This window comes from Giraffa tippelskirchi, chromosome X (assembly GCF_054371585.1).
Source record: "Giraffa tippelskirchi isolate mGirTip1 chromosome X, T2T-mGirTip1v1.2.pri, whole genome shotgun sequence".
In the NCBI taxonomy this organism is placed as follows: Eukaryota; Metazoa; Chordata; class Mammalia; order Artiodactyla; family Giraffidae; genus Giraffa; species Giraffa tippelskirchi.
The window spans coordinates 83182991-83195583 of record NC_137289.1 but is presented as its reverse complement, the minus strand read 5'-3'; the positions used below and the strand labels follow the sequence as shown (position 1 = coordinate 83195583).

Genomic DNA, 12593 nt, shown 5'->3' with positions numbered 1-12593 from the left:
TATGCTAGGTGAAATATGCCAGACACAGGGAGACCAACACCACATGATTTCACTTACATGTAGAATCTTTTAAAAAAAAGTCATACTTACAGGGACATATAGTAGAAGGGTGATTACCAGAGTCTCAGGTGTGGGGAGAAAGAGGAGATAGTGATCAAAGGGCACAAACTTTCAATTATAAGATGAGTAAGTGCTGGAGACCTAATGTACAGCTTGGTAATTATAGCTAGTAATACAGTGTTATACACTTAAAAATTGCTAAAAGAGTAGATCTCAAGTGTTCCCATGATAAACACACAAAATTGTAACAATGGGAGGTGATGCATGTGCTAAGTAATCTGATTGCCATAATCATCTCACGATGTATACACATATAAAAACATCACATTGCATACCTTAAATATATACAATTTTATTTGTCAAAAAAAATAAGAAAAAGAGAAACTGTTGGGGAGGGATAAGCAGGAACTCTCCACATTATAGGCTCAACTTTTCTATAAACCTAAATCTGTTCTAAAAATTGTCTATTGGTTAAAAAGAAGAGGACAAGGAAACCAGAATTGAAAGAGACGCGTGTACCCCAATGTTCATCGCAGCACTGTTTACAATAGCCAGGACATGGAAGCAACCTAGATGTCCATCGGCAGACGAATGGATAAGGAAGCTGTGGTACATATACACAATGGAATATTACTCAGCCATTAAAAAAAATACATTTGAATCGGTTCTACTGAGATGGATGAAACTGGAGCCCATTATACAGAGTGAAGTAAGCCAGAAAGAAAAACACCAATACAGTATACTAATGCATATATATGGAATTTGAAAGATGGTAACGATAACCCTATATGCGAGACAGAATAAGAGACACAGATGCATGGAACAATTTTATGGACTCTGAGGGAGAAGGTGAGGGTGGGACGTTCTGGGAGAATAGCATTGAAACATGTATATTATCATATGTGAAACAGAACACCATTCCATGTTCGATGCATGTGACAAGGGCTCAGGGCCGGGGCAATGGGATGATCCAGAAGGATGGGATGGGGAGGGAGGTGGGTGGGGGGTCCAGGAAGGGGAACACATGTAAACCCATGGCTGATTCATGTCAATGTATGGCAAAAACTATTACAATATTGTAAAGTAATTAGCCCCCAACTAAAATAAATAAATTTATAAAAAAAAAAAATAAAAATAAAAAAAAAATAAAAAGAAGAGGACAAATGTAGGGGAATTCCCTGACTGCTTTCACTGCCATGGCCTAGGTTCAATCCCTAGTCAGGGAAACAAGAGCCTGCAAGCCACAGGACCAAAAAAAAAACAAAAACAAAAACACAGATATAAAAAAAGAGTGAGCCAGAACTGTTGTAGACTTGTATTGATAGCTAACTCCCAATGAACCACTCTTCCCAGTGTTCATGCCCTTGGGTAGTTCTCAGTATTAACTCTGGGCTTAACTACATGATTTGTTTTGGCCAATAGAATATTAGCAAGCATGATACAAATAGAGGCTTGTCTTCTTGGAATGCTCCTTTCTGGAGCCCAGCCTATAACAAAGCCTGGGGTAATCATACTGGAGAAAGAAAGAGGCTATTTAGAAAGACCCTGAGAGACTTCCCTGGTGGTCCAGTGGTTACTACCCTGAGTTTCCACTGCAGGGGGCACGGGAAGGCCTTAAAAGATAAGATATCACACAAAGAGAGAAAAGACACGAAGGAGAACCTCCCAACTTGAACACCAGCTGAACTCAGACATAAGAACGATTCCAACAAATATCACTGGAAAAGAACCACCCAGACAACCCACAATATCATAAGTAGAATAAATTGCTGTTTTTTAAAACCACCAAGTTTTGGGGCACTGTGTAGTAATAGATAACTGAAACAGGAAGCTTTCCTTTAAAAAAAAGCTTTTAAAAAACTGAGATATTGGTAGCACTTACAAAACAATAGTATGGTGGATGTAAGCACAGAATTGTGTCTTAGACGTCTTCCCTGTGTGAAACTAACTTCAATGAACAGGGAAGAAAGCAAGATATTGGCCTCATTAGCAAGCAATATTTTTAACAGCAATTCCTTACATTTATATAAATGACTTATAGATAACAAGGTGATTTCCTATAAATTCCATATTCTAACAGTGAAGCCTTGGAGACCAGAATAAGAATTTTGGAATTGAGGCAATATAAGGCCATAACTTATTCTTGAGTAAGAATGATATGATGAAAATCATATTGGACAATAATTCTTCTAGTATAAATATATAGGATCATTTGGAGCAAAGAATCTTGGAGTCCATGAAGCAAACCAACTTGTATAGCAAGTGGAAAATATCAAGATAAATTGTGATAAGAATCTGAGAGATGTGGCTGAAAAGAGATTCACAAGATGTATCATTTAGTTAGATACGATGAAAGAAAAAAGTCAAAATGGGCTTTGTGTTATTGCTGCTATAAGAAATGACCACAAACTTGGTGGATTAAAACAACATATATTTACTATCTTACAGTTGTGTAGGTCAAAATTCTGATGTGGGTGTCACTGGGTTAAAATCAAGATATAAACCAGCTGCCTTTCTTTTTGGAGGTTCCCGGTGAGAATTCTTTCCCTTACCCTTTCCAGTTTTTAGAAGCCACCCACATTCCTTGCCTTATGACCCTCTTCCTCCACCTTCAAAGCCAGCAGCGTTGCTTCTCTCTGAACCTCTAGTCCCACTTGCCTGTAACTCTCCCCCTGCCTTCCTCTTCTACTTTTAAGGACCCTTGTGATTACTTTGGGCCCACCAGATAATCCAGAAGACTCTCTCCATCTAAAGGCCAGCTGAATAGCAACTTAATTTCTTAACTCCAGCAACCTTAATTCTTTTTCATGTATCTTAACATATTCAAAGCTTCTGAGATTAGGGAACAAACATCTACAGGGGTTTGGAGGAACTATTCTACTTAACACACTCTTCAGGTGTTAGAACTTGGGAGGTCACAAGGATGGTAAGCGCCACTGATGATGACGGAGATGATGAGAGGAATCAATTTTGATGGGAATACAACAAAGTTGTGCCAAGTTAAATGGAGTGTCCAAATAGTAATGGCACCCAGAGCTGTTGGTCTTGAGGATCTAGATCCCAAAAAACACATCATGATTAGGGACATGAGCTTAGGGAGACTTACACCTGGAGGTAAAGTCTGAAAGTCTTTGAGCCACTGATCCCTTCGTCATTTTAGAAAGAGAATAAATAACACAAGGATGAGAAGCTTAAAAAGAAGTGCCCTCATCATCTCTTATCTAGGCTCAACACTGAGTAAACACTCATCCTATGAAGACCTGAAAGGAAACAAGGGAAGTCTTAGAGGGGCCTGAAGGTGGTTCCACAAAATTCCAGAGGGGACAATTTAGCTGGTCCCCTCAACCACATCTGTAGCCCAGATGTTCCATGTAACCAGAGTACATGCCCACACCAAAAAGCCAACATTATATACTCCACAAGGTCTGTGGCCAGTGTAAAAGTATGGCGGAACCTGTCCACATGGCAAACCAACTTTGTTATTTGTGTCACATCAAAGCCAGAGCCTCAACAAATTAGTGCTCTCTGAGGTCATTTAATTATGATTAAGTGAACTATGAACCAGTGTAAATGACATTTTATACTCCAGTGAATTAAGATATGAGATGTAGCTGAAGTGAATAAGATTTATGGCCCAAAGTCATGCAACCTTACAGTAATTTCATGACACTTTTACTATGAGGCAAGCAATGCCAGCTCTTGAAATAATTAAAAGTACATACCAACTCCAAGACCAGGCTTCAGTCATTTATGGGAAGCCAGGAGACAGAACGAGGAGCGGGTTTCTTTGTGACTAATTTACTCTGGATAGCAGGAGCTGTTTCTTTTACCTGCAGCAAAAGTCGTAATTAGGGTGAGAAGACTACCCCCGAGCTGGCCATGCAGGCTCCAGGAGGTCAAACCACACCACACATCTCCAGGAGCCAGATTCCTCCCCAGATGAATCAGTCCCTCTCCAAATGAGAAATGCTTCATAGACAAGTAGCTTTTCAAATCCCTAGGCTCATACACCACTACCCTCTGCTGATCCCTTTGTAACCTTGAGATTACCTTAGTCTCAGTTACCATCCACAGGAGCAAGGAACCACTGTCCACAGATCTCAAGGGAACTGGCAGAGCAGGAGAGGGGTCAGCCAGAATATGTCTTATTTATCTTGGGTACTTTTCCCCATTGCCAGCTATCTCTTGTGCTCTGGCACTTCTGCTTCTACAGGTTTATGCACCAATTGGCATTTTTCTGAATTCTGATTTTGTGTTCTATCTCAGGGAGTCTAATCTTACCTGTCCCATTAAATGAAGGGGATCCCGTGGACAGAACCCAGAGCCAATCATAAGGGAAGACCTCCATTACCTTCAGTTTCTCATATTTCCAATTTAAGAAACTTTAGGTGTGAGGATGAACGTTTGCCATCATAATCAATTAAATTCAAATATGAAACAAAATCTTCTCCTTGCAGCTCCTGACATTCAGGACAGTGACTCATTTTATCAGGCATAGAGAAAATAGAGGGATGAGGAAAGTGTTGCTAACCTCTAACTCTTGAATAAAACAATGTATTTTTATTTATCAAGCCAGATGAGTTGCAGGATTTACTATTGCAATATTCTCCTAACAAATCTCCGCATCTTCAATCTTGCCCCTACTCTAATCCAGTCTCTTGTAAACTGAATAATTTTTCTAAACAACACATCAGTTCAAGTCACTTTCTTCCTAAAACCTTTCAGTGGATCATTGCCTATTAGACAAAATCTGTACTCCTTTTCATAGTCAACAGCAGAGCTTCCCAATCAGTCTGCCCGAAATGGATTATAAGTGTACCCAGATATTGATCACCTCAGTCTAGCAGAGAGACCTAGGGTAGCTGAGCCCTAGAGACTTTGGCCTTAGGAAGAGAAGTCTTTCAAATTATGAGAAAGATTGAAGAGTTAGCTCCTAAATACACACACACACACACACACACACACACACACACACACACAAGTTCACATTCATATTATTTTTCTTGATACATGAATGTATGGATGCTTACTGTATAGACTAATAGAACATAATAGTGCATCATAATCACAAAGAAAACAAACTGAAATCCAGATTTACAGATGCTACCACAGAGATACAGTAAATCTGGAACTCATTTTTTTATTAATTTTTATTGGAGTACAGTTGTTTTACAATGTTGTGTTAATTTCTGTTGCACGGCAAAGCAAATCAGCTATATGTTTAAATATATTCCCTCTTTTTTGGATTTCCTTCCCATTTAGGGTCACTACAGAGCACCGAGTATAGTTCCTTGAACTATACAGTAGGTTCTCATTAGTTATCTATTTTATACATAGCATCAATACTGCATGTGTGTCACTACCAATCTCTCAATTCATCCAGCTCCCCCCCACAAGGACCCTTCATTTTTTTAAGAAGCAGCCCATGTAACTCTGATGCAAATAATTTGTGGATCACACTTGGAGAATTACAGCCTACTCTAGTTATACTGGACCATACCATAATTCTCCAAATGCATGTCTTTTTTTCCTTGTTTTTGCTCAAACTGTTTCCTGTGCCTGGGATGCCTGTCACGCATCTGATCACCTAGCTAACCCTCATTTGTTCTCCAGGCCTATGCTTAGACCTCATTTCCCCTGGAAAGCTTTCCCAGATTCATAAGGCATATTGGGTGTCTCTCATATATTCTCTCTGAGGCCCCATACTTCTCTTATAGCATTTAAATAATTACCTACCATAATCGTAAGGGTCACGTCAATGTTGTTTATCATTTTATCCCTAACACACTCTAGCATATGGTCAAGTTTATTATAGGTGTTCAGTAAACAACTGAATTAGTGCCTTATTTTGAATACAGGTCACAAAGGAAATTTAACTACAATTGGTCATTTCAAATCTAGGTGTGATAACCTCTATCAGCCTCAAAATGGAGTGAGTCACCAATCTAGTTCTACACTAAGAGAGCCAGGAACCCAATCCTACCCCATTTCCTAGTTTATATGAGCATTCCTTATGCTCTGAAGCAAAACTGCCACTGCTTCAAAAAATTTCTTCTATGGATTATCACTTATAAGGTCCATGTTTATACTAAAAGACATTCCTTGTTATCCCTGACAGTTTCTCATTCACTGGCATCGTGACAATGGCTTTAATTGCCCAATAAACCTCAGAATCGTTTCCTTCTGGCTTCCTTTCTGAATGGTTTTCTACTATCCCAATTAGGGATAACATACGACTTTCATCTAACCAAAGTGTTATAAAGCATTCCTCAGGCCCTGCCACCCTATCTGCTAAGAAGGATGCTAGTTTTAGGGCAACTTGGTTTAGGACAACTAGACCCAAGACATTCTTACTTTTAACACTGAACGTCTCCCATCTGCCATTTCCCCCACCATCAGCCCCTGGTAGCCACCATTGTAGTCTTTGGTTCTGTGAGTTTGACTTTTTTAGATCCCACATATAAGTGATATAGTATTCATTTTTCCATGCCTGGTTTACTTCACACATAATGTCTTCCAGGTCCATTTGTTTGTCACAAATGGAAGAATTTCTTTCTTTCTCATATAAAATTCAATTTTATAGTTATACCACATTTTCTTTATTCATTCATGAATTTATGGACACTTGGATTGTTGGTCAAAGAGTGAAAACTTTCTGTTATAAAGTGAATAAGCGCTGAGGATCTAACATAGAGCATGGTGATTTTACAGGCATATCTTTTTTTATTGTCCTTTGCTTTACTGTGCTTCACAGATACTGTGTTTTTCACTAATTGTGAAAAATATGGCAACCCTGCATCCAAGCAAGTATATTGGCACTATTTCTCCAAAAGCATTTGCTCATTTCATGTCTGTCATATTATCAAAATAATTCTCTAGATATTTCAAACTTTTTCATTATTATTATATTGATCATGGTGATCTGATCAGTGATCTTTGATGTTACTATTGTAATTGCTTTGGAGCACCACAGACCATGCCCACATAAGATGGTGAAGTTAATAATCAATAAATGTTGTGTGTGTTCTGACTGCTCAACCAACCAGCCATTCCTTCATCTCTCTCACTCTACTCAGACCTCTCTATTCCCTGAAAGACAAAAATTTGAAATTAAGCCAATTAATAACCTTACAATGGCTTCTAAGTGTTCAAAGGAAAAGGAAGAGTCACACTTTTCTCTCCAGGGGCTCTTCCCGATTCAGGGATCAAACCCAGGTCTCCCACATTGCAGGCAGATTCTTTACAATCCGAGCCACCAGGGAAGCTCCCTGGTGGAGTAAATCTCCACACTTTACTCATTTTAAATCAAAAGATAGAAATGATTAAGCACATTGACAGTAATTTCAAAATATTACTATTCTTGGTCACCCAAGAGCTTGGGTGGAAAAGTACAATGAGATTAATGTTGTTTTTACTTTAAATTTTTTTGCATTTTTATTTTTAATTAAAGGATAATTGCTTTACCGAATTGTGTCAGTTTCTCAAAACACCAACAAGAATTGACCATAGGTATACATATGTCCCCTCCCTCTTAAACCTCCTTCCAACCTCCCTCAGCATCCCACCCCTCTAGGTTGTTACAGAGCCCAGGTTTGAGTTCCCTGAGTCATACAGAAAATTCCCATTTGCTATTTTACATATGTTAATGTAATTTTCCATGTTACTCTCTATATACATCCCACCTTCTCCTTCTTCCCCACTCTCCCATGTCCATAAGTCTATTCTCTATGTCTGTGTCTCCATTGCTGCCCTGCAAATAATTTTATCAGTACCACCTTTCTAGATTCTATATATATGTGCTAGTAAACGGTATTTGTTTTCCTCTTTCTGACTTATTTCACTCTGTATAATAGGCTCTAGATTCATCCACCTTATTAGAACCTCATTAGGACTCTTTATCCATTCATCTGTTGATGGACATCTAGGTTGCTTCCATGTTTTAGCTATTGTAAATAGTGCTGCAATGAGCATTGGGGTACATGTGTCTTTTTCAATTTTGGCTTCCTCAGGGTATATGTCTAGTAGTGGAATTGCTGGGTCCTATGGTGGTTTTACTCCGAGTTTTTTAAAGGAATCTGCATGCTGTCTTCCATACTGGTTGTATCAATTTACATTCCTACCAACAATGCAAGAGGGTTCCCTTTTCTCCACATCCTCTCCAGCATTTATTGTTTGTAGACTTTTTGATGATAGCCATTCTGCCCGGTGTGAGGTGATATCTCATTGTGGTTTTGATTTGCATTTATCTAATAATGAGCGATGTTGAACATCTTTTCATGTATTTGTTAGGCATCTGTATGTCTTCTTTGGATAAATGTCTGTTTCAAAAACAGAAATATAGGCCAATGGAACAAGACAGAAAGCCCAGAGATAAACCCACACACCTATTGCTACCTTATTTTTGACAAAGGAGGCAAGAATATATAATGGGGCAAAGACAGCCTCTTCAATAAGTGGTGCTTGGAAAACTGGACAGCTACATGTAACAGAATGAAATTAGAACCTTCCTAACACCATACACAAAGATAAGCTCAAAATGGATTAAAGACCTAAATGTAAGACCAGAATCTATAAAACTCTTAGAGGAAAACACAGGCAGAACGCTCTATAACATAAATCACAACAAGATCCTCTATGACCCACCTCCTAGAGTAATGGAAATAAAAACAAAAATAAACAAATGGGACCTAATTACACCTAAAATCTTTTGCAGAGCAAAGGAAACTATAAACAAGGTGAAAAGGCAGCCCTCAGAATGGGAAAAGGTAATAGCAAATAAAACAACTGACAAAGGATTTATTTCCAAAATATACAAGCAGCTCATACAAGTCAATATCAAAAAAACAAACAACCCAATCAAAAAGTGGAAAAATTCCTAAACAGACATTTCTCCAAAGAAGACATACAGATGGCTAACAAACACATGAAAAGATGCTCAATGTTACTCATTATTAGACAAATGCGAATCAAAACGACAATGAGATATCACCTCATACCAGTCAGAATGTTCATCATCAAAAAATCTACAAACAATAAATGTTTTTTTTTTAATTGCTAACACAACATCCATTCTGCAACCCACGGATCAAGGAGTCATTTCAACTTTCAAGTCTTATTATTTGAGAAGTACATTTTGTAAGGCTATAGATGCCATAGATAGTGATCCCTCTGATGGATCTGGGCAGAGTCAATTGAAAACTTCCTGGAACGAATTCACTATTCTAGGTACCATTAAGAACATTCATGAGTCATGGGAAGACATAAAAATATCAACATTAACAGGAGTTGGGAAGAAGGTGATTCCAACCTTCATGGACGACTTTGAGGGTTCATGTCTTCAGTGGAGGAAGTCACATCAACTGCGGTGGAACTAGCAGGAGAACTAGAATTAGAAATGGAGCCTGCAAGAGGGAGGTGATGTAAGTATATTTCTTGCTGATTTGCATTGTTGCATGGCAGAAACAAATACAATATTGTAAAACAATTTTCCCCCAATTAAAAAAAAATTAAAAAGAAGTGGAGCCTGAGGATGTGACTGAATTGCTGCAATCTCATGATTAAACTTTAATAGATGAGGAGTTGCTTCTCATGGGTGACCAGAAAGTGGTTTCTTGAGATGAAATCTGTTCCTGGTGAAGATTGTGAAAATGACAACAGATGATTTAGAAAATTACATAAACTTAGTTGACAAATCCAAGGCAGGGTTTGAGAGAATTGACTCTAATTTTGAAAGAAGCTCTACTATGGGTAAAATGCTATCAAACAGCATTACATGACACACAGAAATCTTTCATGAAAGGAAGAGTCAACTGATGCAGCGAAGTTTATTGTTGTCTTATTTTAAGAAATTGCCACAGGCACCCCAATCATCAGCCATCAGCCCCAACCAGCACCCTGATCAATCATTAACCATCAACATGGAGGCAAGCTCCTCAACCAGCAAAAAGATTACAACACACTTCAGCAAGATGATAGTTAGCATTTTGAGAAATTTTTTTTTTGGCTGTACCACATGGCTTACAGACTAAAAGTCTTCTGAATAGCAAGGGAGACCATCAACAAAATGAAAAGGCAACCTACTGAATGGTAGAAAATAATTGCAAATCATATATCTGATAAGGGGGCTAATATCCAAAACACATTTTAAAACTCATACAACTCAATATTTTAAAAAACTGATTAAGAAATAGAAGGTCTAAGTAGGCATTTTTACAAAAAAAGCAAACAGATGGCCAACAAGTTCATGAAAAGACGCTCTACATCATTAATGATCAAGGAAATGTGAATCAAAGTCACAATGAGATATCACCTCATACCTTTTGGAATGACTATTATCAAAAAGAAGAAATAGCAATGTTAGCAAGGATCTGGATAAAAGGAAACCCTTGTGCACTTGCTGGTGGGAATGTAAATTGGTGCAACCACTACAAAAAAAACAGTATGGAGTTTTCTCAAAATATTAAAAATAGAGCTACCATATGATCCAGCAATTTCAGTTTGGATATTTATTTGAAAACACTAATTTAAAAGATATCTGCAAGGTCTTAAGATATAGAGTGGGCTGCTACATCCTGGCCTAAGTGAAAGTGATGTTGAGTTGAATTCCGATGATGAGATCATATAAGAGAGCTCTGAACTTAACTTATAAGAGGGTAAAGAAGATGAAATCTTTACAAAGACAGAGATCTCAGATATTCCTACAGATGGACCAAACGCTGAAGCAGAGGCAAATATAAATGCATATGAAGAGTGTCCCTCTGGAATTCCCCTAAATAGTGGAATAATTTTCAAGAATTGCATAAAATGCATTCTGAACAGAAAACCTCAACTTCAAGATCAGGAAAGAAAAAAAGAAAACACTCCAGAAAAAGCAAATTAAAGAATGAAGAAGAATCTCGTAATGAACAGTCTTCAAGTGAAACCCAGTGGAAGGAACTTAGTATTTTGGAGTCAATGAGAGGTTTGACCTCCACTGTTAAAAGGGAAAAAGTTGAAAATTTGGGCCTTGAAAAGAGCATAGGCCAGGCTGTGGAAGCGTGGAACATTGAGAAGGCCGAGAAACTCAACAACCAGCTAGCTACTCTAGAGCTTGGTGTAAAAATTGCCAAAGCAATTTCCTGCCACAACTTTGTAAAAGCCAAAAAGGATGCTGAAAATTCATAGGTTTCGTGAAAAAAGAAACTTGCCTGGGAATTTGCAGCAAAGAAGAGGTGAGAAACCAAAAGCAACATGGGATATACGTGACTTGCCAGAGTTCTTCAAGAACTTTGAGGCTTTACTTGAGTCTTCAATTGCTCAATTTAATGAGAAGATTTTCCTGCTTATGCCAACCATATCAGGAAATTGATGGAAACAGAAAAAAAAAAGCATAAAATTTGGGAGTTGATTATCAAATCATTTTTCATTCTTTTTCTAAAGAGTTCATGCCATTGAAGTGAATGAAATGGAGCAGTCAGTGATTTGTACAAGTAATCTAAGCATACATGCAAGGAAAAAAGATTTTTAAATTTATTTACATAGACCTCCAGTATAAAATCAATTTTACTTTTCATACATTTGGTGTAGCATAGCCAGTGAGCTCCTTACTTTCATATCTGCACTCAGTGTAACTGCACTTATTCTAGAGTTGTGTTTTTAAGATTGGGATTTGTTTATAATGGATTAGTCATAAGTGCAAGAAAGATATTGTGTTTACAAATGACTTTAGCGTTATAAAAGTAATTACTGGTTCTTTATTTGAGGCAGTAGAGTTGATATTCCACAGTCACATAATAAAAGCAATTAACTTAAAAAATATAATCATAAAAGATATTTGCACCCCCATGTTCATAGCAGCAATATTTACAATAGCCAAGATATGGAAACAACCTACATGTCCATCAATGGATGAATGGATAAAGAAAGTGTGTCTATATATAGAACAGAATATCATTCAACCATAAGAAAGAATAAAATCTTGCCATTTTCTACAATATGGATGGACCTTGAGTGCATTATGCTAACTGGGATAAGTCAGACAAGGAAAGACACATAACGTATGAGCTCTCTTACATGTGGAATCTTAAAAAAAATCTCATAGATACAGAAAACAGATGGTGATTGCAAGACATGGGGTGAGGGTAGGAGAAATGGGTGAATTTTTTAAAATATAAGTAAATTGAATCTAAAATTTTTTATTGAAGGATAATTGGTTTACAGAATTTTGCTGTTTTCTGTCAAACCTCAACATGAATCAGCCATAGGTGGGTGAGATGCATGGAATTTAAAATTTTTTAAATATTCATGGGACTTTGGAAATCATTCAATAACAGGCACAGAGCAGTGAAAATTTTTAGTTGTCCAAGGTATGTGTTCCCAGTTGAGGTTGAACAGGACAATACTCTGTCTTCTTGTTTCAGCTCTCATAATGTAAACAACAGTCCATTTTGCAATCATCTTATGAAAAAACCCAAATGAACTTTTCAGCCAACCCAATATTTACTGCCATATTTTCTCCCCCTTATGTGCTTTTGTGTGTGTGTGTGTGATTTTGC

The 12593-nt window shown here is 37.6% G+C and overlaps 1 pseudogene; it reads left to right on the top strand.

The window, feature by feature from the left end:
* The first annotated feature begins 9391 nt into the window (after window positions 1-9391).
* On the top strand, window positions 9392-11304 carry LOC145535677 (protein FAM204A pseudogene; annotated as a pseudogene).
* The last annotated feature ends 1289 nt before the right edge of the window (window positions 11305-12593 follow it).